At 43.0% G+C, this 27026-nt stretch overlaps 1 long non-coding RNA gene across 2 annotated transcripts in view; it reads right to left on the bottom strand.

The window, feature by feature from the left end:
• LOC105464293 (uncharacterized) overlaps positions 1-27026 on the bottom strand; it is a 68277-nt gene that overhangs the window by 32547 nt on the left and 8704 nt on the right. For both annotated transcript variants that reach the window (XR_011614459.1, XR_011614460.1), the window contains exons 2-5: positions 21603-21695; positions 8806-8942; positions 8585-8649; positions 5352-5491 (exon numbers count right to left, since the gene is read on the bottom strand). This is a non-coding gene — a long non-coding RNA (uncharacterized lncRNA). The remainder of the gene's footprint in view (positions 1-5351; positions 5492-8584; positions 8650-8805; positions 8943-21602; positions 21696-27026) is intronic.

Here is a 27026-nt window from a genome sequence, read left to right on the forward strand (position 1 = left end):
ACAAACAAAAAATTAACTCAAAATGGATCAAAGATCTAAACATAAGATCTAAAACTATCATATTCTTCGCAGAAAATATGGGAGAAAAACTCCATAACATTAGATTTGGCAATGATTTCTTGGATATGACACCAAAAGTCAGACAACAAAATACAACTTAAAAATTTTAAACTTCTGTTCATCAAAGGACATAATCTACAGAGTGAAAAGGTGGCCCTGGAACAGAAAAAAAAAGGTTTGCAAATCATATATCTGATAAGTTATTAACATCCACAGAATATAAAGAATTCCTGGCCGGGCGCGGTGGCTCAAGCCTGTAATCCCAGCACTTTGGGAGGCCGAGACAGGCGGATCACGAGGTCAGGAGATCGAGACCATCCTGGCTAACACGGTGAAACCCCGTCTCTACTAAAAAATACAAAAAAAAAAAAAAAACTAGCCGGGCAAGGTGGCGGGCGCCTGTAGTCCCAGCTACTCGGGAGGCTGAGGCAGGAGAATGGTCTAAACCCGGGAGGCGGAGCTTGCAGTGAGCTGAGATCCGGCCACTGCACCCCAGCCTGGGCGACAGAGCAAGACTCTGTCTCAAAAAAAAAAAAAAAAAAAAAAAAAAAAGAATTGCTACAACTCAACAATAACAAAATGACTTAATTTTTAAAATGAGCAAAGAACTTGAATAGACATTTCTCCAAAAAAGATATACAAATGGCCAATAATTACATGAAAACATGCTCACCAGGCCGGGCGCGGTGGCTCAAGCCTGTAATCCCTGCACTTTGGGAGGCCGAGACGGGCGGATCATGAGTTCAGGAGATCGAGACCATCCTGGCTAACACGGTGAAACCCCGTCTCTACTAAAATAGAAAAAAAAAAATTAGCCGGGCGAGGTGGCGGGCGCCTGTACTCCCAGCTACTCGGGAGGCTGAGGCAGGAGAATGGCGTGAACCCAGGAGGCGGGGCTTGCAGTGAGCTGAGATCAGGCCACTGCACTCCAGCCTGGGCAACAGAGCCAGACTCCGTCTCAAAAAACAAAAAAAAAACAAAAAACAAAAATAAAGAAAACATGCTCACCAGAGAAACACAAATCAAAACCACAGCAAGATACCTCCTTAAATCCATTAGGATGGCAACTATCAAAAATTTTTTTAAAAACTAACAAGTGTTGGCAAGGATGTGGAGAAATGGGGACCCTTGTGCAGTGTTGGTGGGAATGTAAATGGTGTAGCAGCTATGGAAAACAGTATTGTGGTTCCTCAAAAAATTAAACATAGAATTACCATATGATCCAGCAATTCTACTTCTGGACATATAGCCAAAATAATTAAAATCAAGGTCTTGAACAGGTATTTGTATACCCATGTTCATAATAGCATTATTCACAATAGCCAAAAAGTAGAGGCCAATCCAAGTGTCTGTGAATGTATGAATAAATAAACAAAAATGTAGTATATCCATACAATGGAATGTTATTTAGCCTTACAAAGGAAGAAAATTCTGACACATGCTATAACATAGGTAAGGCTTGATGACATTATTAAACTAAGTGAAATAAACCAGTCACAAAAGGACAAATATGATATGACTCCACATATATGAGGTCCCTAGAGTATTGAAACTCCAAGGGAGAAAGTGGAATGATGATCTCCAGGGACTGGGGAGGGGGGAATGTATTGTTTAACAGTTTCAGTTTTGCAAGATGAAAGGAGCTCTGTGGGACTGGTGGTGGTGACTGGCTGTACAACAGTGTAAATGTGCTTAATGCTACTGAACCATACACTTCAAAATGTTGAAGGCACTAAATGCTCTGTGTATTTTATCACAATTTTTAAAACTAAAGAAGGATAGAAAAAAAATACATCAAAGTTCTGAAGTAATAATGAAAACTATAAATCCCTTATAAGAAAAATAGGTTAAATCTTTGTGACCTTGGGTTAGACACTGGTATCTTAAATATGACACCAGAAGTACAAACAACAAAAGAAAAAATATTAGATAAATTGGACTTCAACAAAATTTAAAACTTCTGTGTTTCAAAGGAAACTGATATGGTTTGGCTGTGTGTCCCCACCCAAATCTCCTGCTGAATGGTAATCCCCAGTGTTGGGGGAGGGTCCCGGTGGGGGGTGATTGGATCACAGGGAAGAATTTCCCCCTTGCTGTTCTCGTGATAGTGAGTGAGCTCTCACGAGATCTGGTTGTTTAAAAGCGTGTAGCACTTCCGCCTTTGCGCTCTCTCTCCTGCTCCAGCGTGGTAAGATGTGTCTGCTTCCCCTTCACCTTCCGCCATAATTGTAAGTTTCCTGAGGACCCCCCAGCCGTGCTTCCTGTATAGCCTGCAGAACTGTGAGTCAATTAAACCTCTTTTCTTCATAAATTACTCAGTCTCCGATAGTTTTTTTGTTTTGTTTTGTTTGTTTTGTTTTTTTGAGATGGAGTCTTGCTCTGTTTCCCAGGCTGGAGCGCAGTGGCGCAATCTCAGCTCACTGCAAGCTGCGCCTCCCATGTTCATGCCATTCTCCTGCCTCAGCCTCCTGAGTAGCTGGGACTACAGGCGCCCGCCACCATGCCCGGCTAATTGTTGTGTTTTTTAGTAGAGACGGGGTTCCACCTTGTTAGTCAGGATGGTCTCGATCTCTTGACCTTGTGATCCATCCGCCTCGGCCTCCCAAAGTGCTGGGATTACAGGCGTGAGCCACTGCGCCCAGCAGTTCTTTTTTGTTTGTTACAAATCACAACCCACCAGCGCTTACTGAGATAATTACTCAAGGAAGATCTTGTCTACAGTTCTGGTAGAGCTCTACTTTGGGTTACAGAACAAACAAAACCCTTGCTTGTTCCGGACACAGTCATTACAGTACTTGAATCAAAATTTCAGGTTACACATAATAGACTTTTAATATATATTAATGAGAATATATGAGATGTCTTTGTAGAAAGAGATACAATAAAACCATGAATTCTTCTCATCAACAGCTAAATTGTCATTCCATGACCTCAAGCTTCCAGTCCTCCGAATGGTTGATATCACTTAGTTTTGACCTAACAAACCCAAGGGTCTGCTTCTAAAAATGTCTGTCTCCTGATATTCAAGAACCCTGCAAAGGCTGACTAATTGAAAGATAAAGAAAGAGATGTGTTGTAAATTGATATGTAGTCGCACTCTGAGAGTCCTTGAGATCCTTAGATATTCTGTGCGATGGTTCCTACATTAAAAGTAATGGTGGCTGGGCAGGGTGGCTCACGCCTGTAATCCCAGCACTTTGGGAAGCTGAGGCAGGTGGATCACGAGGTCAGAAATTCAAGACCAGCCTGACCAATATGGTGAAACCCCATCTGTACTAAAAATACAAAAAAAAAAAAATTAGCCGGGCTTGGTGGCATGCCCCAGCTACTCAGGAGGCTGAGGCAGGAGAATTGCTTGAACCTGGGAGGCAAAGGTTGTGGTGAGCCAAGATCGCACCGCTGCACTCCAGCCTGGGCAACAAAGGAAGACTCCGTCTCAAAAAAAAAAAAAATTAAATAAAAAGTAATGGCAAAATCCACAATTACTTTTGCCCCACCAACCTAATAGAATGGAAACATGACTCTCAAATGAAATTGCATTCTGGGTGGTAGATGAGCTGACCCCACAAGCAGCTATTATGGCCAATTCAGGCCTCTGCCACCTTTCAACTAAATGATACGATGGTTTTCTAACTCCTCTTCCCTTGTTGCTCTTCTTAGACTGCCGTTCAAGGCATCACAGCCTGGCCTTCTGCTGGTACATGGGGCAGAAGTGAAATGCGTCCCCCATGAAACCCAGATGTAAGGGAAATTAGATTGCTCTCCAAAATATTTGGCTGGGCACGGTGGCTTACTCCTGTAATCCCAGCACTTTGGGAGGCCAAGGTGGGAGGATCACCTGAGGTCAGGATTTCCAGACCAGTTTAGTCAACATGGTGAAACCCCGTGTCTATTAAAAAAAAACACAAAAAATTAGCCGAGTGTGGTGGTAGGCGTCTGTAGTCCCAGCTACTCAGGAGGCTGAGGCAGGAGAATCACTGGAACCCGAGGGGCAGAGGTTGCAGCGAGCCACTGCACTCCAGCCTGGGCGGCAGAGTGAAACTCGAAAAAAAGAAAGAAAAGATTGTTCTTCAAGATATTATCTAAAATCCCTGGACAATGATGACATTAATGATTTGCAGGAGTAACCTGGGAATTTCAGTGAAAGTGAGACCCAAGAGTTTGGAACATTTTGCCTCCACCCCCAACCCGCCACCCTCAACCCAAGTTCCAATCCAAAAGTCTGGGTGGTGATGTGCTGGTAAATGTTTAACAACTGGCTCTTTGTGGAAGAAGTCCTGATTCATAGTGTTTGTCAGTTTCCATGGTGTAACCACTCCCACCGTGGCCAATCAAGCTACCCTTTTGACAAAATTGAATGAAGAGTTGGGGGGCGACGTGTACCCTCAGTTCTCCCCAGCTGGCATGAGCTGGCTCCTGCACACTCCTGAGTCTTAAAAAGATGGGACTGCAATACCAGTGTAAATTAGTAGCAGAAACCCATTTAATCATTGGGTTTCTTTGGAAGGAATCATTGGAAGGAATTCTCTGCAAACTAAAAGACAGGTGATCATGGAAAAAAAAAAAAAAGAGGAAAGGGAAAAACAAAGAGCCAAGTCCCCATTGCCTGTGTGAGCACTGTCCAGGAAGAGGGTGTCCTGCTCCAGGATTTAAGCTGCCCCTCACAGAGGACCCAGCCCTCACATCAGGCTGGCTGCATCAGACTGGAAGCCTCCAACTCTTTTTTTTTTTTTTTTTTAAACCATAGCTTCTTGCAGCCTCAGACTCTACCCCCATAATCTGATTCCCTAACTCATCAAGTAACTTTCTGATTAGAACTTGATTTCCCTTGAAGAGTGGGTTTATCTGTCCAGAGGGGAGAAGGCATAGTCTACTGCTCAAGAATTTTATTTTACTGAACAGTTTCACTCGTCATTCATTGTTTTGTTTGTATTTTGTTTTTTGTTTCTGAGACAGAGTTTGGCCCTTGTCACCCAGGCTGGAGTGCAATGGCGCAATCTTGGCTCACTGCAACTTCCACGTCCCGAATTCAAGTGATTCTCCTGCCTCAGCCTCCTGCGTAGCTGGGATTACAGGCGCACACCAACATGCCTGGCTAATTTTTGTATTTTTAGTAGAGATGGAGTTTCACTATGTTGGCCAGGCTGGTCTCCAACTCCTGACCTCAGGTGATCCGCCCGCCTTGGCCTCCCAAAGTGCTGGGATTACAGGCCTGAACCACCGCGCCTGGCCTGCTCATTCATTGTTAATGATAAACTGAATTTTAAAACCGGAATTCTAAAACCGCTTACCATCCACAATCTTTCATCCTGTCCTGACTGCTTTGGTGGCAGTCAACTCCAGTACTCTCCACGGCATCTTGAGAGAGCGAAAAGCTCTGGGCAGCACTTCCGCTCTGGCTCTGAACTCCGTGCACAAATCAGCAAATGCCCTGAAGAGAACAATGGTGATAGCCTGGCTGACTCGGTTGGCCTCTAATGCCTTCAAACAGGTGTTTTTGAAATATTATTCAGCTTTTGTGATGGGTCTCGGTAGGAAAGTTGGTCTATATTTTTTTAAATTTTTTTTTTTAAGAGACAGGGTCTTGCTCTATCATCAAGGCTGGAGTGCAATGGCGTGATCATAGCTCACTGCAGCCTCGAACTCCCCAGCTCAAGCTGTCCTCCCACCTCAGCCTCCTGAGCAGCTAGAACCACAGGCACACACCACCACGCCTGGCTAATATTTTTAGGAAAGTTGGTCTAGTCTCAGGTACTTGTCACAGCCAGAAGTAGAACCCTCTGAAAATATCCTTCTCCACACCTGATGTTTTCTCCTATTTCAAGGTCTAGTTCAAATGACGCGTCCTTTTTATAGTTTTCTCTGCCCAGGAGGAACTGCTTCCTGAAAAACAACCTATGATAGCTACATTTTTGCATTGCCCGAGGGAGTAAAAGAAAACTGCCATAATTCGCTAAGACTTCTTCCAGCTGTGGGATGGTTTCTATTAGAATCCACAGGGAACGGGAAGGGGGATGAGGAAGCCTGGCAACGACACCTGTCTTCAAAGTCAAGGTCCAAAAAATGGGCTGGCCTCTGCCTTCCTGACATTTAACTGCTTGAAATTAGACTGTGACCCGTATCATTGCTGCCAGATGCCATAGGACACTGTGCTTCCCAACAGACATGGGGTACATTAATTAAGACAGAAAGTGCTGTGCACTGAAAAGGCAGCTCCAGGGTGCTTTCCACATGCAGATGCTCCGAGGAGGCAGAAGAAGCGACACCCAGGGATCAGAAGCGCAGCTGAGGAGCGGCTTTGTTAAAGACCATCATTTGGATTAGTGGACGGTAACAGCCTGACCACGACTCTCACCACTGGCTCCACTGATGAACATGTTATTGTGAGAATTGCTGTGCTTGCAAGAGGTCTAAATGGTCTTAGATTTTCAGAAATAACATAAAGATGGGACAAAATCAAAACCCTGTTGGGCCTTTTTTTAAAAAAAAGGAAAAAAAAAAAACCTTGAAGCATGAGAACCATTTTTTAAACATCTTAGAACAATTGGCAACTGGGAACCTTTTGCTTGAAATCCCTGGCTCTGACAAAGGCAATGAGCAGCTTTGAAGGATTCCAAAAATGAAAAGGCTGCCGGGATCATTTCCATTCATTCTGATCTCGTTCTTTACTATTTTATGCACTCTCATTTGGAAGCTTTTTTAGCTGTCCTTTGTAGGTCTGTGAGAATGATTTGCAAAGCCTTGGAAACATTTAGCTCCTCTCCAACTCCTAATTCCCTAAGTAATTCTGTGGCCTGTTGTTCACGGGGCTCCTGGGTTTGCCCATCATCTCCGGGAGTTCTATGCACTGCCTGTGTCAGGGAGGCATACAAGAAGCGCTTGCTCTCTGTAAACAAGCGTCTTTGCTGTAGGAGGAATGAGCTAAAGGTGCTTTCCAGAAGGATGATGCAGTGAAATGGCAAACGCTGCTGGGACGCTTTCCACACTGACAGCATTCTCTTAGTTGCTTATAGAAATGAGGGAGGGTGACTATTCCTGGAAGTAACCAGGAGTGATGAGTAGCCGTTCCCTTAAGGATAACAAAGCATGTCGATTGCCCCCTCACCCTCCTGCCACACCACACTGGACTTTGCAGCAGTGGCTTCCTGCCTGGCCAGTGAGCCTGGTGTGGTCAGCAGCCTGTTCAGGCTGAAGACAACAGGCAAAAGGCAGCTTCTCTGAGGCTGTGAAACTGACTTTATCCCCTTCATTCAGACGATACTTGCTGGATTACTTGAGAGAGCCATTGTATTGACCAATAATATAATGACAGAGACTTCCACAGAATATCTTTGATATGGTTGGGCTCTGTGTCCCCACCCAAATCTCATCTTGAATTGTACTCTCATAATTTCCACGTATTATGGGAGGGACCCCGTGAGAGATCATTGAATCATGGGGGCAGGTCTTTGAAGTGCTGTTCTCATGATAGTGAATAAACCTGACATCCGGGGACCGTGGCTCACGCCTGTAATCCCAGCACTTTGGGAGGCCAAAGCAGGCAGATCACTTGAGGTCAGGAGTTTGAGACCAGCCTGGTCAACACAGAGGAACCATGCCTCCACCAAAAATATAAAAGTTAGCTGGGCATTTGGCACACACTTGTAATCCCAGCTACTCGGGAGGCTGAGGCAGGAGAATGGCTTGAACCCGGGAGGCAGAGGTTTGCAGTGAGCCGAGATTGCGCCATTGTGTTACAGCCTGGGCCACAGAGTGAGACTCCGTCTCAAAAAAAAAAAAAAAAAAAAAAAATCCTCACAAGATCTGATGACTTTATAAGGCAGAGTTTTCCTGCACAAACTCTCTTTGCCTGCTGCCGTTCACATAAGATGTGACTTGCTGCTCCTTGCCTTCTGCCATGATTGTGAAGCTTCCCCAGCCACGTGGAACCTCTTTCTTTTGCAAATTGCTCACTCTCGGGTATGTCTTTATCAGCAGCATGAAAACAGACTAATACAATCTTCTACTGGTTAAATCCATATACAGTTGAGCAATTCCAGGAGTATCCCTTTTACAGATCATAAGAAACTTTAAGCAAAATTTCTTATGATCTGTAAAACTTAGTCAATCTGGGCTGCTGTAACAGTACCAGAGACTGGGTGGCCTAAACAACAAACATTGGTTTCTCACAGTTCTGGAGGCTGGGAAGTCCAAGATCCAGATACTTATGGATTCAGTATCTGGGGAGGGCCCACTTCCTGGTTTGTAGACAGCCATATTCTTGCTGTGTCTTCACATAGAGAGAAAGAGAGAGCCAACTCTCTCCCATCTCTTGCTAAGGGCACTAATCTTATCCTGATGGCTTCATCTTTATGACATAATTGCTTCCCAAATGCCCCATATCCTAATGTCATCACATTGGGGTTAAGGTTTCAACATACAAATTTGGGGTAGACACAAACATTCAGTGCAAAGCACTTTTACTCAACCAAAGCATGCCCTTTAATATACAATAAGGAGTCAATAAAAGATGCCTTTAAATTACCAGTTCAGCTCCCCAGTCCACGTAAAGCATAGTCAAGTAGGAAACATCCAATTTGCCATACAGACCTATGGAAACAAATGGGAGTTTATGATTAAGAGCAGTGGCTCACGCCGTAATCCCAGCACTTTGGGAGGCCAAGGCAGGCAGATCACGAGGTCAGGAGATCGAGACCAGCCTGGCTAACACGGTGAAACCCTATCTCTACTAAAGACACAAAAAACCTGGCATGGTGGCGGGTGCCTGTAGTCCCAGCTACTCGGGAGGCTGAGGCAGGAGAATGGCGTGAACCCAGGAGGCAGAGCTTCCAGCGAGCCGAGATCATGCCAGTGCACTCCAGCCTGGGCAACAGAGCGAGATTCTGTTTAAAAAAAAAAAAGAGCAGTTATTCACTACACAAAGCATTCCTAAGGAAATTTCCACCCTTGAAGTGTTTATATTCTAAGCTGGCAAAGGGGAGGAAAAAACATTGGTTCTTTTTTTTTTTTTCCTTATTTCCTGGATACATAAATTGCACAGAAAGGAACAGGTTTTTTTGGGGTGAGGGGATGGTCATAAAAGAATGCTCAGAGAAGAAGTGTGCCTCTTTGCAGCAAACAAGATGGAGAAGCTTTGCAAGAGGTTTCTAGTCCTGCAAAATTGTGGTCAAGTTATCCTTGACACTCTTCCATTAAAAACACCTAAAATTCTATATTAAATATAAAAAGTATTATTTTAGATGCATGGCTAGGCTCATGAAAAAAATGAGAGGCCAGGCACGGTGCCTCACGCCTGTAATCCCAGCACTTTGGGAGGCCAAGGCAGGCAGATCACCTGAGTTTCAGGAGTTCAAGACCAGCTTGGACAATATGGTGAAACCCTATCTCTACTAAAAATACAAAAATTAGCCGGCCATGGTGGCAGGTGCCTATTATCCCAGCTACTCAGGAGTCTGAGGCAGGCTTTAACCTAGGAGACAGAGGTTGCAGTGAGCTGAGATTGTGCCACTGCACTCCAGCACTCTGTCTCAAAAAGAAAAAAGAAACAGAACAATGGAATGTGTTAGCAGATCCTCGGTGGCCCAGTAGCCAGATTCACAGGTCTAGCACCAACGGGTGAAGATGGGAGTAGCACCACCCACTATTACCCCTAGTGACTCACTAGCAAAATTTTTGCTTCCTGTCCCTGCAGCTTTATGGTCTGCTGAGAGGTCTTAGTCTCAAGGAAGGAATGCTTCCTTCCATTAGAAGACACAACAGTGGTTCTATTGAATAGAAGTTAAGACTGCCCAGTCACTTTGGGCTCCTCGTGCCACTGAATCAACAGGCAAAAAGGGAAGTCTTGTGCTGGCTGGAGGGATTGATCCTGACTACCAAGGGGATAGTGGACTACTCCACAGCAGAGGCAAGGAAGACAATATCTGGAATACAGGAGGTCCCTTAGGCTATCGCTTAGGATTACCGTAGCTTGTGATTAAAGTCAATGGAAAACAAAACAATCCAATCCAGGCAGGATTATGAATGGCCCAGACCCCTTAGGAATGAGGGTTCGGGACACCCCACCAGGTAAAGAACCACAGCCAGTGCTTGCTGAGGGCCGTGGGAATGCAGAATGGGTAGTGGAAGAAGGTAGTTTTATGTACCAGCCATGACCACATAACCAGTTACAGAACCAAGGGCTGTCATTGTCATGAGCATGTTCTTCTTTTCTCCAGAGAGAGATTTTATTTTAAGGAATTGGCTCCCATGATTGTGAGGGCTGGCAAATCCCAGATCTACAGGCTAGGCCAGCAGGCTGGAGAGCCAGGATAGGGATGATGGTTGCAGCCTGGCTAACACGGTGAAACCCCGTCTCTACTAAAAATACAAAAAACTAGCTGGGCGCGGTGGTGGGCGCCTGTAGTCCCAGCTACTCGGGAGGCTGAGGCAGGAGAGTGGCGTAAACCCGGGAGGCGGAGCTTGCAGTGAGCTGAGATCCGGCCACTGCACTCCAGCCTGGGCGACAGAGCAAGACTCCGTCTCAAAAAAAAAAAAAAAAGAAAATGTCCTGGCAGAACTCCGTCTTCCTTCTGGGAGGTCAGTCTTTTTTTTTTTTTTTTTTAAGGCTGTCAACTGATTTGGTGAGGCCCACCCACATTACCCACTTTACTGAAAATCCACAGATTTATTTATTTATTTATTTTTGAGACAGAGTCTCACTCTGTCACCCAGGCTGGAGTGCAAAGGTGTGATCTCTGCTCACTGCCACCTCTGCTTCCCGGGCTCAAGTGATTCTCCTGCGTCAGCCTCCTGAGTAGCTGAGATTTCAGGCATCTCCCACCACGCCTGGCTAATATTTGTACTTTTAATAGAGATGGGGTTTTACCATGTTGGCCAGGCTGGTTTTGAACTCCTGAATTCAAATGATCAGCCCGCCTCAGCCTCCCAAAGTGCTGGGATTACAGGCATGAACCACCATGCCCGGCCCACAGATTTAAATGTTAATCTCATCTAAAAGGACTATCTCCACAGTACCATTTAGACGAGTGCTTAATCGAGTATCTGGGTACTGCTGGCCAAGTTGACACATAACATTCATCACATGGCTGGATCATGAGCATGCATAGCTTGGAGGAAGAGCCAACGGGGTGCACTGAGAGGAGGAGAGAAGGAGATCTGAAAGGAGAGATTTTGTCCTCACACACCTGGAAATATGGGGATGCCATTAACCAAGATGGAGAGACTGCCAAGAAAGCAGACGAGAGGCAGAGTCAAAGGTGGAGATCAGGGGTCCAAGCTTTTGAAGTCTGAGACATCTATTAGACATCCAAATAGAGGTGCTACGCTGGATATATGAATCTGGACTTTAGGGGAGAGGCTCCGGTTGGATAAAAAGTTTATATCATCTTCTCCATGAGCTTTTTGTAAAATTTCCCACACAATTCCTAAATTAAAACAAATCCTTTGTGCCCCAGTTTTGGATGTGGGAAATCACTATAATTAAAAACCGAGAGGGCTTAAAGTGTAGGGAGATGAGCTTTGCAGAGGAGGCTGCGGGCTAACCCAGGCTAGATGGTGAGGGGTGAGCAGGAGCCTGCCAGCTGAAGAGAGGCTGGAGGGAAAGTTAACGAATCGCCTTCGCTAAAAAGATGAAAGTGATACTAAATCAGAATTGCCCTGGAAAATTGCTGCCACCCAGGCACACGGTATCATGGCCAGTCGTTTCTCGGAGACATGGTTTGTGAATAAGAACAAGAGCGTGACGTCTCCACAATGAGCACAGCCCCCAGAGTCCTTTTCCGGAGTTTTCATTCTAGTCCCGCAGTTCTAACCTAGGACAAGTCATCTCATTTCTCTTCACCTCCTTTCCTTCATGTTAAAATAGCATCACACTCCTGCCCACTTCCTGGGGTTGTTGTGAGAACCAAATGCTATGGCTGCATGGCCCAGAGTCCATGCTCCATAAATGTTAGCTGTGATCATGGTTATTTATCTCTCCGACTTCTCTCTAATGCTGTAAGAACCTTAGATTCATACCCACTTGTATCACCAGCTCACAGGTTAAGCAAGTATCTGATGAGTCAAATTGAACAGGAAAGTAGCAACATCTTGTAGCATGAAGGAAAGGAATGCTGTTCCTTGAACTCTTGCACCTGGGAGCTTCCTTGCCTCTTGCCCTCCTGCATTAACGCTTCTGCCAGACCCTCCCACCTTTTCAAGAACTGCCCTCCTTCTTTCTGTTATGCCTCTCTTTTCCTTATCTCTGACCTCTCCTTAGATCCTTCCCCTCTGCATTTTAACATGCCCAGGGGTTTCCCACTTAAACAAAAATGATACAACTCACCCTTTCACCCCACAGCCCCCTCCAATTTTCTTTTCTTTTTTGAGATGGAGTCTCGCTCTGTCGCCCAGGCTGGAGTGCAGTGGTGTGATCTTGGCTCATGCAAGCTCTGCCTCCCGGGTTCACACCATTCTCCTGCCTCAGCCTCTCAAGTAGCTGGGACTACAGGCGCCTGCCACCACGCCCGGCTAATTTTTTTGTATTTTTAGTAGAGACGGGGTTTCACCGTGGTAGCCAGGCTGGTCTTGATCTCCTGACCTCGTGATTCGCCTGCCTCGGCCTCCCAAAGTGCTGGGATTACAGGTGTGAGCTACTGCACCAGCCCAGCCCCCTCCAGTTTTCTTCCAGTTTGTAAACTTCTCAAACTTTTTTTTTTTTGGATAGACATGTGATAATGAGGTTTTAAATATATGTGTATATATAAATATATATATATGTGTGTATATATAAATATATATATGTGTGTGTATATATATGTGTATATATAAATATATATGTGTGTGTATATATATGTGTATATATAAATATATATATGTGTATATATATTATGGGGATGCCATTAACAAAGATGGAGAGACTGCCAAGAAAGCAGACAAGGGAGGCAGAGTCAAAGGTGGAGATCAGGGGTCCAAGCTTTTGAAGTCTGAGACATCTATATATATATATATATTATATATATGTGTGTGTGTGTGTGTGTATATACATATTTTTTTTTTTTTTTTTTTGAGATGGAGTCTCGCTCTGTCGCCCAGGCTGGAGTGCAGTGGCCGGATCTCTGCTCACTGCAAGCTCTGCCTCCCGGGTTTATGCCATTTTCCTGCCTCAGCCTCCTGAGTAGCTGGGACTACAGGCGCCCGCCACCTCGCCCGGCTAGGTTTTTTTTGTATTTTTTAGTAGAGACGGGGTTTCACGGTGTTAGCCAGGATGGTCTCCATCTCCTGACCTCGTGATCCACCCGTCTCGGCCTCCCAAAGTGCTGGGATTACAGGCTTGAGCCATCGCGCCCGGCCTTTTTTTTTTTTTTTTTTTTTTTTGAGACAGAGTTTCACTCGTCACCCAGGCTGGAGTGCAATGGCACAATCTTGGCTCACTGCAACCTCTGCCTCCCAGGTTCAAGTGATTTTCCTGCCTCGGCCTCCCGAGTAGCTGGGATTACAGGCACATGCCACCACACCCAGCTAATTTTTGTGGGTTTTTTTTAGTAGACACGGGGTTTCACCATGTTGGGTAGGCTGGTCTTGAATTCCTGACCTCAAGTGAACCGCCCGCCTAGGCCTCTCAAAGTGCTGGGATTACAGGCGTGAGCCACTGCGCCCAGCTGGTTTCAATGATTAAGATTTCCTGCTTAAGCAGAATACGATCGGAAGTAAAAAAATAAATAAAAATAAATTTTAAAAATGACAATTTTTCCCCTCAAGTTTTGAACAACTGGAAAGCATAAAGATACAGTCTCGAAAAAATTTAAGGAATGAGCTTAAGGTTCTAATTTTCAACCTTCATTGTTCATCCTAGATTTCTCTTTTTTTTTTTTTACTTTAAGTTCTGGGATACATATGCAGAATGTGCAGGTTTGTTACATAGGTATACATGTGCCTTGGTGGTTTGCTGCACCTCTCAACCCGTCATCTAGATTTTAAACCTTGCATGTATTAGCTATTTGTCCTAACACTCTCCCTCCCCTTGCCCCGACCCCCACACATCCAGTGTGTCTGCATTTCCAAACTTCTGCAAAGTTGTTTACTCATGATTTCTACGGTTCCTCTCGTCCTCACTTCCCAATTCATCGCAAAAGGCTCCAACCCAACCCTCCCTTCTGCACATGGCTTTCTCCAGGGTCACCAATGACCAATTTTTTTTTTTTTCCTGAATCCAACAGATACTGTAAAATCTTCATCTTACTTGCCCTTTCAGCAACATTGGGGAACCCCCCCAACCATTCCCTTTCTTGAAACACTAAACACCTTCTCCTAGTTCTCTCTTCCTTTATCTTCAGTTGGCTGTCCTCAGTCTCCCTGGCTGGCTTACCATTCTCCAGTGACTTTTTTTTTTTTTTTAAATCCGGAGACAGGGTCTGGCTCTATCACCCAGGCTGGAGTGCAGTGGTGTGATCTTGGCTCACTGAAACCTCCGCCTTCTGGGTTCAAGCCTCGGCCTCTCGAATAGCTGGGAATACAGGTGTGCACCATCACGCCCAGCTAATTTTTGTATTTTTAGTAGAGGCAGGGTTTCACCATGTTGGCCAGGCTGGTCTCGAACTCCTGGCCTCAAGTGATCTGACCACCTCGGCCTTCCAGAGTGCTGGGATTACAGGTGTGAGCTACTGCTCTTGGCCTGAACCTGGCTTTGAATACAAATGAACGTATGTGTATGTGTCTGAGAGAGTGACAGACTGGGGAGGAAGCAGGCTAAGTGAAAAGGGAGAAAGGAGGCCCGAAGGAAGGAGGAGAAGCAAAGAGGGAAGCACTGAGTATCTACCCACCACCTGGAATCTTCTGGATCCTGCACGGCCCCAGAAATGATCTGCCTATGGCTTCAAACACGGAGACTTTAGAATGCCATCATAACACCCTCATTTTGGCAGACCTCCTGGGCCTTAAAGCTTCACCATCTCACTCAAAATTGATGGTGGCTTTTCCAAGCTAGCTTTCATTTGCCTTGAGATTGTCAGAATCACCTGGTGCTTTCCATTTTTCTTGCCTCCTCTCTCATCAATGCCAGTATTGCTTTCATACCCTAAGGACCGCTGTCTTTTAGCACCTTCTCTTTCATAACAAGTTAACTACACATCCATATCCACATACACATCCACATCCACACCCCTCGGGATCAGAAAAATAATGTGGCCTAGAAGGAGTGTAAAAGCATTTGTAAACGTTATTTGTAAACCATATACATTTCAGAAATAACGTCAAATATTTTCTTTCTTTTTTTTTTTTAAGACAAAGTCTTGCTGTGTCGCCCAGGCTGGAGTGCAGTGGCACTATCTTGGCTCACTGCAACCTCTGCCCCCTGGGTTCAAGCGATTCTCCCTGCCTCAGCCTACTGAGTAGCTGGGATTACAGGCATCCACCACCACACCGGGCTAATTTTTGTATTTTTAGTAGAGATGGGGTTTCGCCATGTTGGCCAGGCTAACTCCTGGACTCAAGTGATCCACCCACCTCGGCCTCCCAAAGTACTGGGATTACAGGTGTGTGCCACCATGCCCAGCCAAATATTTCCTTAAAAAGTAGGATCTAAAGTAATTCAAGGGCTGGGCACGGTGGCTCATGCCTGTAATCCCAGCTCTGTAATCAGAACTCTTGGGTGACAGGTGCATCGTCAAAGAGCAGTAATATTTTGAAAGGAATTGTTTTGAGCATTAGGTTTCCATAGTGGGCTCAAAATATTCAGTAAACCACACTATAAACAGATGAGCTGTCAACCAGGCTTTGTTGTTCCATTTCTAGAGCACAGGCAGAGTAGATTTAGCATCATTCTTAAGGGCCGTAGGATTTTGGGAATAGTAAATGAACCCGGCCTTTAACTTAAAGTCACCAGCTGCACTAGCCCCTAAAAAGAGAGTCAGCCTATCTTTGAGGGTTCAAAGCCAAACATTGACTTATCTTTCTAGCTATGAAAGTCCTATTAGGTGGTAGCTCATGCCTGTAATCCCAGCACTTTGGGAGGCCAAGGTGGGTGGACCATGAGGTCAGGAGTTTGAGACCAGCCTGGCCAAGATGGTGAAACTCCATCTCTACTAAAAAATACAAAAATTAGCCGGGTGTGGTAGCAGGCGCCTGTAATCCCAGCTACTCGGGAGGCTGAGGCAGGAGAATTGCTTGAACCTGGGAGGCGGAGTCTGCAGTGAGCCGAGATTGTGCCACTGCACTCTAGCCTGGGCGACAGAGCAAGACTCCATCTCAAAAAAAAAAAAAGGAGGCTGGGCACGGTGGCTCAAGCCTGTAATCCCAGCACTTTGGGAGGCCAAGACAGGCGGATCCCGAGGTCAGGAGATTGAGACCATCCTGGCTAACATGGTGAAACCCCGTGTCTACTAAAAAATACAAAAAACTAGCCGGGCGAGGTGGCGGGCGCCTGTAGTCCCAGCTACTCAGGAGGCTGAGGCAGGAGAATGGCGTGAACCCGGGAGGCAGAGCTTGCAGTGAGCTGAGATTCGGTCACTGCACTCCAGCCTGGGCGACAGAGCGAGACTCCGTCTCAAAAAAAAAAAAGAAAAAAGAAAAAAAAAAGAAAGTCCTGTTAATAGATAGCATATTCTTGCAGTATAACGTTGTTTCATATACATTGAAAATCTGTTGGGCTGGGTGCGATGGCTCACTCCCGTATCCCAGCACTTGGGACGCCGAAGCAGGAGGATCACTTGAGTCTAGGAGTTTAAGACCAGGGTGGGCAACATAGTGAGACCTTTCCCTATAAAAAAATAAATAAATAAAAACGAGCCGGATGTGATGTTGCACATCTGTGGTCCCAGCTACTCAGGAGGCCGAAGTGGAAGGATCACTTGAGCCCGGGAGGTCAAGCCTGCAGTGAGACGTGATCACACCACTGCACTTCAGCCTGGGCAAGAGAGTGAGACCCAGTCTCAAAGAAAAAGAAAGAAAATCTGTTGTTTAGTGTAGCCACCTGCATCAATGATCTTAGCTAGGTTTTCTGGAGAACTTGCTGCAGCTTCTCTATCAGCACTTGCTGCTTCTCCTTGCACTTTTATGTTATGGAGACGGCTCCTTTCCTTCAACCTCATGAACCAATCTCTGCTAGCTTCCAACCTTTCTTCTGCAGCTTCCTCATCTCTCAGCCTTCACAGAATTGAAAAGTTAGGCCTTTGCTCTGGATGAGGCTTTGGCTTGGGAATGTTATGGCTGGTTTGATCTTCTATCCAGACCACTCATACCTTCTCCATGTCAGCAATAAGGCTGTTTTACTTTCTTCTTCATGTGTTCACTAGGGTGGCACTTTTAATTTCCTTCAAGAACTTTTCCTTTGTATTCACAACTTGTCTGTTTGGCACAAGAGGTGAAGCTTTTGTCCTATCTCAGCTTTTAACATGCCTTGCTCACCAAGCTAATCATTTCTAGCTTTTGATTTGAAGTCACAGATGTGTAACTCTTCCTTTCATTTGAACACTTAGAGGCCACTATGAAGTTATTAATTGGCCTAATTTTCAATATTGTTGTGTCTCTGGGAAGAGGGAGGCCCAAGGAGAGGGAGAGAAACAGAGTAACAGGGTTTGGTGGAGCACTCAGAACACACGCATTTATTGAATAAGTTCACTGTCTTCTATGAGTGTGGTTCATGGCAGCCCAAAATTATAAAAGTAATGTCAAAGATCACTGATCACAGGCCAGGCGTGATGGCTCACACCTGTAATCTCAGCACTTTGGGAGGACGAGGTGGGTGGATCACCTGAGGTCAGGAGTTCAAGACCAGGCTGGCCAACATGGTGAAACCCCATCTCTACTAAAAATACAAAATTAGCCGGGCGTAGTGGTGCACGCCTGTAGTCTCAGCTACTCGGGAGGCTGAGGTGGGAGAATCTCTTGAACCTGGGAGGCGGAGGTGGCATTGAGTCGAGATCACACCACTGCACTCCAGCCTGGGTGACAAGAGTGAAACTCTGTCTCAAAAAAAAATCACTGATCACAGATCACCATAGTGGATATAATCAAAATGAAAATGTTTGAATTATCATGAGAATTACCAAATGTGACACAAACACAAAGTGAGCATATGCTGTTGGAAAATGGCATTGATAGACTTGCTCAAAACAGGGTTGCCATAAACCTTCAATTTGCAAAAAAAAAAAAAAAAAAAAAAAAAAAAAAGTATCTGTGAAGCGCAATAAAGCAAAGCGCAATAAAATGAGGTGTGCCTGTAGCATGATGAATAGGGCTGCAGGACAGAGAGATGGACGCAGAGACGGAAATGGACAGATGGGGTCATCAGAGCTAAGAGACATAGAGAAGATACTGATCACATCTGCCATGCAATTAACAAAAATGTAAATACGTTTTCCTTCCATGAGTGGAAAAAAACAGTAACTCTAAAATTCTCTGGTAGAAAATAGAGAAGTAGGGCTTTAAGGAAAAAATGAGCCGGGCGCGGTGGCTCAAGCCTGTAATCCCAGCACTTTGGGAGGCCGAGACGGGCGGATCACGAGGTCAGGAGATCGAGACCATCCTGGCTAACACGGTGAAACCCCGTCTCTACTAAAAAAATACAAAAAACTAGCCGGGCGAGGTGGTGGGCGCCTGTAGTCCCAGCTACTCGGGAGGCTGAGGCAGGAGAATGGCGTGAACCCGGGAGGCAGAGCTTGCAGTGAGCTGAGATCCTGCCACTGCACTCCAGCCTGGGCGACAGAGCAAGACTCCGTCTCAAAAAAAACCAAAAAAACAAAAAAACCCAGCAAATTGTAACTAATTTGAATATAAAAATGAGTTTGAAGTAAAATAATGAATAATAATAACATATAATTCTTACTCTGAGCAGGGCAACGGGGAAAAATGACATATAAGACATAAAATGACATATTAAGTCCAAACAGGTGTTTGGATTATAGCATTTTAAACTCTTGGCATTATCCAAGACTATAGTAGAGATATTGATTAATTTCAGACAAGTCAGAAATGAATGTTAAATATGCAAATTTTAAAAACTTCTACCCGTGGGATGGGGTAGTTGAGAAGTGGGTATAATGAAAACTCAGTTGAAACAGAAAACAAGAATAGTCTTTTTTAATCAAATAAACAACAAACATGAAAATTAGTACAATGTTATTATCTATAGTCACAATGATTGTAAACAAAGTTTCCACTACAAAACAGAGAATCACAGACAAGACATAGACAAGAAAAATTAATCTTTATAATACTGAAAGAACCACACCCAAAGTTGAAGTATCTAGAAAGACAAACTGAAGGAAGCAGGGGGTAAGGGAAGAAATAGGTTTACCTATTTCTATTTTACCAGACAAATACGAACCAAAAGAAAGCTTGTATAGTTATTTTATTCTCAAAAAAAAAAAAGGAAAGATAGAAAGTATTATCAGAAATAGAAGGCTATAATAAAAGGAGCATTCCCCCACAAAAGTATAAACATTCGGAACCTGTTTTCAACTTAACAACATAATCTCAAAACATAAACCAAAAATGGACAGAATTACAAGGAGAAATTGGCAAATCCACATCAAAATCGAAGAACATATCATTTTCCCAAGAATATTTACAAAAATTGGTCACATACTAAGCTATAATGGCAAACTCAACAAATACCAAAAATTGATATAATAAAAACCAATTTCTCAAATCCAATTTCATAAAAATAGAAATCATTAACAGAAAATAAGTCCAACATGTCCATGCAATTGGAAAGTTAAAAAATAAACTTCACTATAACTCATGGGTCAAAGAAAAACTCAGCAACTATCATTTAGGATGGAATAATGTTTTTGAACATTCCCTCAATGGTGCCACTCTACCGGCTCCTGACCAATGCTGAGACAACACACACAAACACACATATACAGACACTATACTGGGAAGGGAGAAACAAAATTGTCATTATTTGCAGAAGATTCCAACAAAAAAAAAAAATGAAAGAAGATCAAAGACAAGGCATAGGTAGAAAAGAATTTAATTAGGCTGCAGGATATAAGATGAATATACAAAAATCAATTGTGTGCCTATATGCCCACAACGAATGGCTGAAAACTGTCTTTTTTAAAGAATTACAAAGTAAGGTACCTAGGAATGCATCAAACAAAAGATGTATAAAATCTTTATGTTGAAAATTATAACACATTTTGAATAACATAAATGGATGAGAAAACCTCCCATTTAGAGGAGAATTCTCTCAAAACTAATATTAAATATTAATATTAAGCGCAGTTTCACACAAAATCTCAACAGGCTTTTTTTGAAGAACTTGTAAACTGATTCCAAAATGTATATGAAAGAGCAAAAAGTCAAGTACGACTAAGAACATTTCAAACAATGTGAGACTTCCTTTGCCAGTTATCAAAACTTACTAGGAAGCTATTAAATTTAAGATATCGATACTGAGATAAATATATGGTGAATGAGAATAAAGAGCACTGGGGAGCAATGGGAGTCGATTTTTAAGGGATACAAAATGACAACTAGCAACTAGACAGGAGGAAGAAGTTCTAGGGTCCTATGTCAGTGCAGTATAACTGTAGTTAACAATAAGATATTACATAGTCTCAAATAGTTAGAAGGAGAATATTGAATGTTCCCAACACAAAGAAATAGTCCATGTTGGAGATAATGAATGTGCTAATAACCCTGACTTGATCACTATACATTATACATCTCAAAACATGACTCTACCCCATAAATATGTACATTATACATCAATTAAAAATCAAATTTGAAAAGGAGAGCAGCAAACAAACTCATGCATACATGAAAACACAATGTGTGGGCCAGGCGCGGTGGCTCACGCCTGTAATCCCAGCACTTTGGGAGGCCGAGGCGGGCGGATCACAAGGTCAGGAGATCGAGACCACGGTGAAACCCCGTCTCTACTAAAAATACAAAAAATTAGCCGGGCGCGGTTGTGGGCGCCTGTAGTCCCAGCTACTCGGGAGGCTGAGGCAGGAGAATGGCGTGAACCCGGGAGGCGGAGCTTGCAGTGAGCCGAGATCGTGCCACTGCACTCCAGCCTGGGCGACAGAGCGAGACTCCGTCTCAAAAAAAAAAAAAAAAAAAAAAAAAGAAAACACAATGTGTGATAACATATGATAGCTGTTATTACAAAAGGAAAAGGATTTAACAAATGGGGCTCGACACAGTTGGTTTTCTATACGAAAAAAAAATTGAACTGCTTCCTAATACCATTCACAGAAATAAATCCTAGGTGGATTAAAGACCTAAAAGCAAAACTTGAAATCAAAGGAAACAGAAAGACAAGAAAAATAGCAAAACTTGAAATAGAAGAATAGAACGAAAACAGAATATTCTTATGCTCTCAAGGATAAGAAAGGTCTGAATAGACGAAACACATCACCCATAAGGAAAAGGTTGGTAAGTTTGATGATATAAAAAAAATAAAACTTTGTTACAACCAAAGTCACCGTTGCTGGGATAAAAGTCAGCCTATAGAGCAGGAGACATACACAATACATACAACTGACTAAGAATTCACTTCCAAAACATATAAAGAATGTTTAGAAGGAATAAAGGACAGGCGTGGTGGCTCATACCTGTAATCCTAGCGCTTTGGGAGGCCCAGACTGGAGGACTGCTTGTGGCCAGGAATTCGAGACCAACCTGGCCAACATAGTGAGACCGCGTCTCTATTAAAAAAAAAAAAAAAAAACTTAAAAAATTATGCATACATATCATATATATGATATATGTATATATAATGTATATATAATATACACTATTATGTTATATATATGTATATAACAATTATATAACATATAACTAATATATATGTATATATCATAATCCATATATGTCTATATAAGGGCCAAAAACTCCAATAGAAAAATTGGGGAAAATATAAATAAGCATTTGACAGAAGAGGGAACAAAAGGCCAAGGAAAATCAACCTCACTGGTAATCAAGGAAATGCAAATGAAAATGATGAGGTTCCCTTTCATACCTAGGAGAAAGGAAAAACTTAAATTGGACACAATCAAGTTTCCAAGGAGGCTGGGCACAGTGGCTCATGCCTGTCATCCCAGCACTTTGGGAGGCCGAGGTGAGCAGATCACTTGAGGTCAGGAGTTCGAGACCAGCCTGGACAACATGGTGAAACCTTGGCTCTACTAAAAAATACAAAAATTATCTGGGCGTGGTGGCACACACCTGTAATCCCAGCTACTCGGGAGGCTGAGGCGGGAGAATCGCTTGAACCCAGCAGGCGGAGGTTGCAGTGAGCCGAGATCATACCACTGCACTTTAGCCTGGGCAACAGAGCCAGATTCTGTCTCAAAAAAAAAAAAAAAAAAAGGCAGGAAGAGGTCAAGGCGGGCAGATCACAAGGTCAGGAGATCGGGCCCATCCTGGCTAACATGGTGAAACTCCATCTCTACTAAAAATACAAAAAATTAGCCGGGCGTGGTGGCAGGCGCCTGTAATCCCAGCTACTCGGGAGGTTGAGGCAGGAGAATGGTGTGAACCTGGGAGGCAGAGCTTGCAGTGAGCCGAGATCGTGACACTGCACTCCAGCCTGGGTGACAGAGTGAGACTCCGTCTCAAAAAAAAAAAACGTTGGGAGGAAATGTAGAGTAACAAACTCTCACACATACTGACAGGGTCATACAAACACTTGGGGTAACCATTTGGACAGAGTTGGTAGACGAAGATGCTGGTACCACATAACCAAGCAACTCTATGTAGGTATATACCCAAACACTTCTTCCACAAGGATATATGGACAAGAAAACACTTGCTGCAACATTACATGTGATGGCAAAGATTTTAAAATAGATCAACAGTGGTGCCCTTATTTGATGGACCATGATTAATAGCTGTGACAAGGAGTGCCTGGCATACCAAGCACTATGTAAGTGTTTGATGACATCATCATTGTCATCATCATCATCAGCGTAGATAAACCTCAAGAGCTCAAGTTCAGTGTAAAAAAAAAATCAACAGAAAGTTGTGCAGGGTGTGTTATTCCTGGTACAAAGTTTATGCAGTTTAAAATCATTTTACCAATGTTGTAATGCATACTTATGGATAGATACATGTGTAATGATATAAACTACGAAAAGCTGCCTGGGAATAAAAAACATGAAACTCGGGATGACATTCATCGGTGAGGGCAAAGGAGGAAAATGAAGTCAGGGAGTGCAGAAAGGGCTCCATTTGTGTTTGCAGTTTTATTTCTGAAGCTGGATAGAGGGAATATGGAAACTCCTTATCTTACTCCCCATATGTCTTTTTCTTTTCTTTTTTTTTTTTTTTTTTTTTGCAGGCAGGATCTTGCTCTGTCATCCAGGCCGGAGTGCAGGGGCGCACAATCTCAGCTCTTTGCAGCTTCGACCTCCCCAGGCTCAGGTGATCCTCCCACCTTGGCCTCCCAAGTAGCTGGGACTACAGGCATGTGCCACCACACCCAGCTAATTTGTGTGTGTGTGTGTGTGTGTGTGTGTGTGTGTGTGTGTTTGTAGAGGTTTATGTTGCCTAGGTTGGTCTTGAACTCCTGGGCTCAAAAGATCTGCCTGCCTCAGCCTCCCAAAATGCTGGGATTACAGGGGAAGGCCACCACGCTCAGCCCTCCATGTATCTTTATGTACTCAATATTTCATATTTTAAAAAGAAGTCTGGTAATGCCATGTGCCAGTGAGGATTTTCAGAAAAAGAAACTCTTACTGCTGCTGGGAATATACATTGGAATAGCCATTTTGGGGAGTAATTTGGCAAAACGTAGTAAAATCTGAATGTCTGTCTTGGGAGCCAGCAATCTGGCTTCCAGGAGCCTGTGCTAGAAAATCTCTGCTGCATATGGGAACAAAGACACTGATAAGGATGGTTAACCAACCACTGTTTATAAAAACAAATAGAAACAATTGTTTCTAAATGTCCATCAATAACAACTGACATTTACTAAGTGCTTGCCACACACTAGTGGTTGTATAGGGGGATGAACGCATAAATAGAAATAACATGGATAAACAGAATAGCCTACTACTACTATTAAAATGACAAAGAGGACCTAAATATATCAAATATGATAAACCTAAAAAATATGTAAAAATGGTGACTAACAGGTACACACAGTATAAATTTTAAAATCATAAAATGATATCAATGCCACTCATAAAAACATAGAGGGCCAGGTGTCGTGGCTCACACCCGTAATCCCAGCACTCTGGGAAGCTGAGGCGGGTGGATCACTTGAGGTCAGTCATTTGAGACCAGCCTGGCCAACATGGTGAAACCCCGTCTCTACTAAAAATACAAAAATTCACTGGGCTTGATGGCGGACACCTGTAATCCCAGCTACTTGGGAGGCTGAAGCAGGAGAATCCCTTGAACCCAGGAGGCAGAAGTTCCAGTGAGCCTGAGATTGCGCCACTGCACTCCAGCCTGGGTGACAGAGCGAGACTCTGTCTCAAAAAAAAAAAAAAAAATCAAATAAAAAGTTGTAAAAGTGTGTATGGAGGGGATGCCCTTCAAAGAAGCAATGATTAGATTGATTTTCCACAGCAGTGAGAGAAATCAGAAGACAGTGTAAGAAATCATCTCAAAGAAAATAACTGCCAAGAAAATTTTCAAGAATTAAAATGAAATAAGAATCATTTCAACAAACAAAAGTGAGAATCTGTATCAGTAGATCCTCACTGAATGAAATAGTACCAATCGTGTTTCAGGCATTAGAAAAGAGTTCCCAGTTAGAAGTTCTAAGATGAAAAAAAGGAGTAATAAATGTGTGGGCAACTATAAATAAACATTGATCGTATAAAGAATAATCATGTCTACGAAGGTTATAAAAAATGATAATACCAGACAATAGTAACATATGATTAAGAGATGATATAAGGAATAGTAGGTAGGATTTTAACAGGTAGAGATGACAGAGAGAAACGTTCTGGGTAGAAACAGAAGCTTGAACAAAGAAATAGTGGTAACAACAACATAGAGAATAAGCAATCCAGTCTGACTGAAACAGGGCAAATAAAAAGAACCTGGTGAGTGATGCTGTAGTAGGAAGGATGTGAGGACTTGGTCTTTAATGACTTGTGCATCTGGGGCTCATAGGGGTAATGGCAGACTCTTGATTAATGTCACAGGACTCCCAAAGTCTTAGAAAACAGAGACAAAACTGATGTGATTCCTGTCCTCAATAAGCTTTTAGAAGCGCAAATGAAGGAACACCAGAGATCTTTGCAGTTTATCCCTCCAATACAACGGGTAGTTCTGAAGTGAACCTCTAACAAACAGCATGTTGGAAAATTACAAAGAATACATATTTCCTTAATCTGCCTTCGAGTCCCATCATATTTTTTTCTTAATAACAGCTTTGTTGAGATATAATTCACAAACCATAAAATTCACCCCTTACAGTGTACAATTTAGTGGATTGTAATGCATTCACAGAATTGTGCAATCATCAACCACTATCAAATGTTATATTTTTATCACTCCAAAGAGAAATCCATACTCATTAACCATTGCTTCCCATTCCCTGTTCCCTGCAGCCCTTAGCAACCACTACTCCACTTTCTATCTCCATGGTTTTCTGTATAATGGCTATTTCATGTAAACAAAGTCATACAATATGTGGTCTTCTGTGACTGGTCTTCTGTTCTTTCACTTAGCATGTTTTCAAGGTAGATCCAAGTTGCAGGATGTATTAATACTTCATTCTACTTATTGCAAATAATATTCCATTGTATGAACATGCCACATTTTATGTATCCACTCATTCATTTATGGATATATTTCTACTTTCTGGTAATTATGAATAATGCTGTAAATACTTGTGTAAAAGTTTTTCTATGGTCATGTTTTGAACTCTTTTGAGTGTATACCTAGGCATGGCATTCCTGGGTGATATCATAACTCTGTTTTTTAACATTTTGAGGAGCTACCAAACTGTCTCCCAAAGTGGCTACACTATTTTTTATTACCCCCAACAATGTATGAGGGTTCTAATTTTTCTACTTCATCAACACTTGTTGTCTGTTTTATTATATCCATATAGTGGATTTGCAGTTTTGATTTGCATTTCCCTGCTAATGATGTTGAACATCTTTCCTATGCTTACTGGCCATTTGTATATCTTCTTTAAAGAAGTGTCTATTCAGGTAGTTTGCCCATTTTTACTGGGCTTTTTGTCGTTTTTATTGTTGAGTTATACACTTTTTTTTTTTTAAAGAGACGGGCTCTCAATTGGTCACCTAGGCTAGAGTGCAGTGGCACAATCATAGCTCATTGCAGCCCCGAACTCCTGGGCTCAAGTGATCCTCCCGCCTCAGCCTCCCAAGTAGCTGGGCTGACTTTTTATATTTTTTAGAGATGGGGTCTCACTACATTGTCAAGCCTGGTTTCAAACTCCCTGCCTTAAGTAATCCTCCCACCTCAGCCTCCCAAAGTGTTGGGACTACAGGTGTGAGCCACCACTCCTGGTCCCAACATGTCTCATATATATATATGTATGTATGTGTGTGTGTGTGTGTGTGTATATATATATATATCTCATTCCTTATCAGATATATGATTTGCAAATATTTTCTCTTATTCTTTTGGTTATCTTTTCACTTTCTTGATGGCATCTTACAAAGTACAAAAGTTTTGAGTTTTGATGAAGTCTCATTAATTTTTTCTTTTATTGCTTGTATTTTTGGTGTTATAAATATGTAAGCAATCATAACCTAATTCAAGGCAATGAAGATTTATGCCTATGTTTTCTTCTAAGACGTCTGTGATTCTAGCTCTTACATTTAGTTGATTCATTTGAGTTAATTTTTGTATATGGTGGGAGGTGGGGGCTCAACTTCATTGTTTCTCCTGTGGATATCCAGTTGTACCAGCATCATTTGTTGAAAAGTCTATTCTTTCCCCCATTGAAATCTTGCCTTTTATTTCTTTTTCTTGTCTAATTGTCCTGGCTACAAATTCCAGTACAGTGTTGCAGAGAAGTAACAAGAGTGCCCTTCCTTGTCTTG

This window comes from Macaca nemestrina, chromosome 15 (assembly GCF_043159975.1).
Source record: "Macaca nemestrina isolate mMacNem1 chromosome 15, mMacNem.hap1, whole genome shotgun sequence".
NCBI lineage: Eukaryota > Metazoa > Chordata > Mammalia > Primates > Cercopithecidae > Macaca > Macaca nemestrina.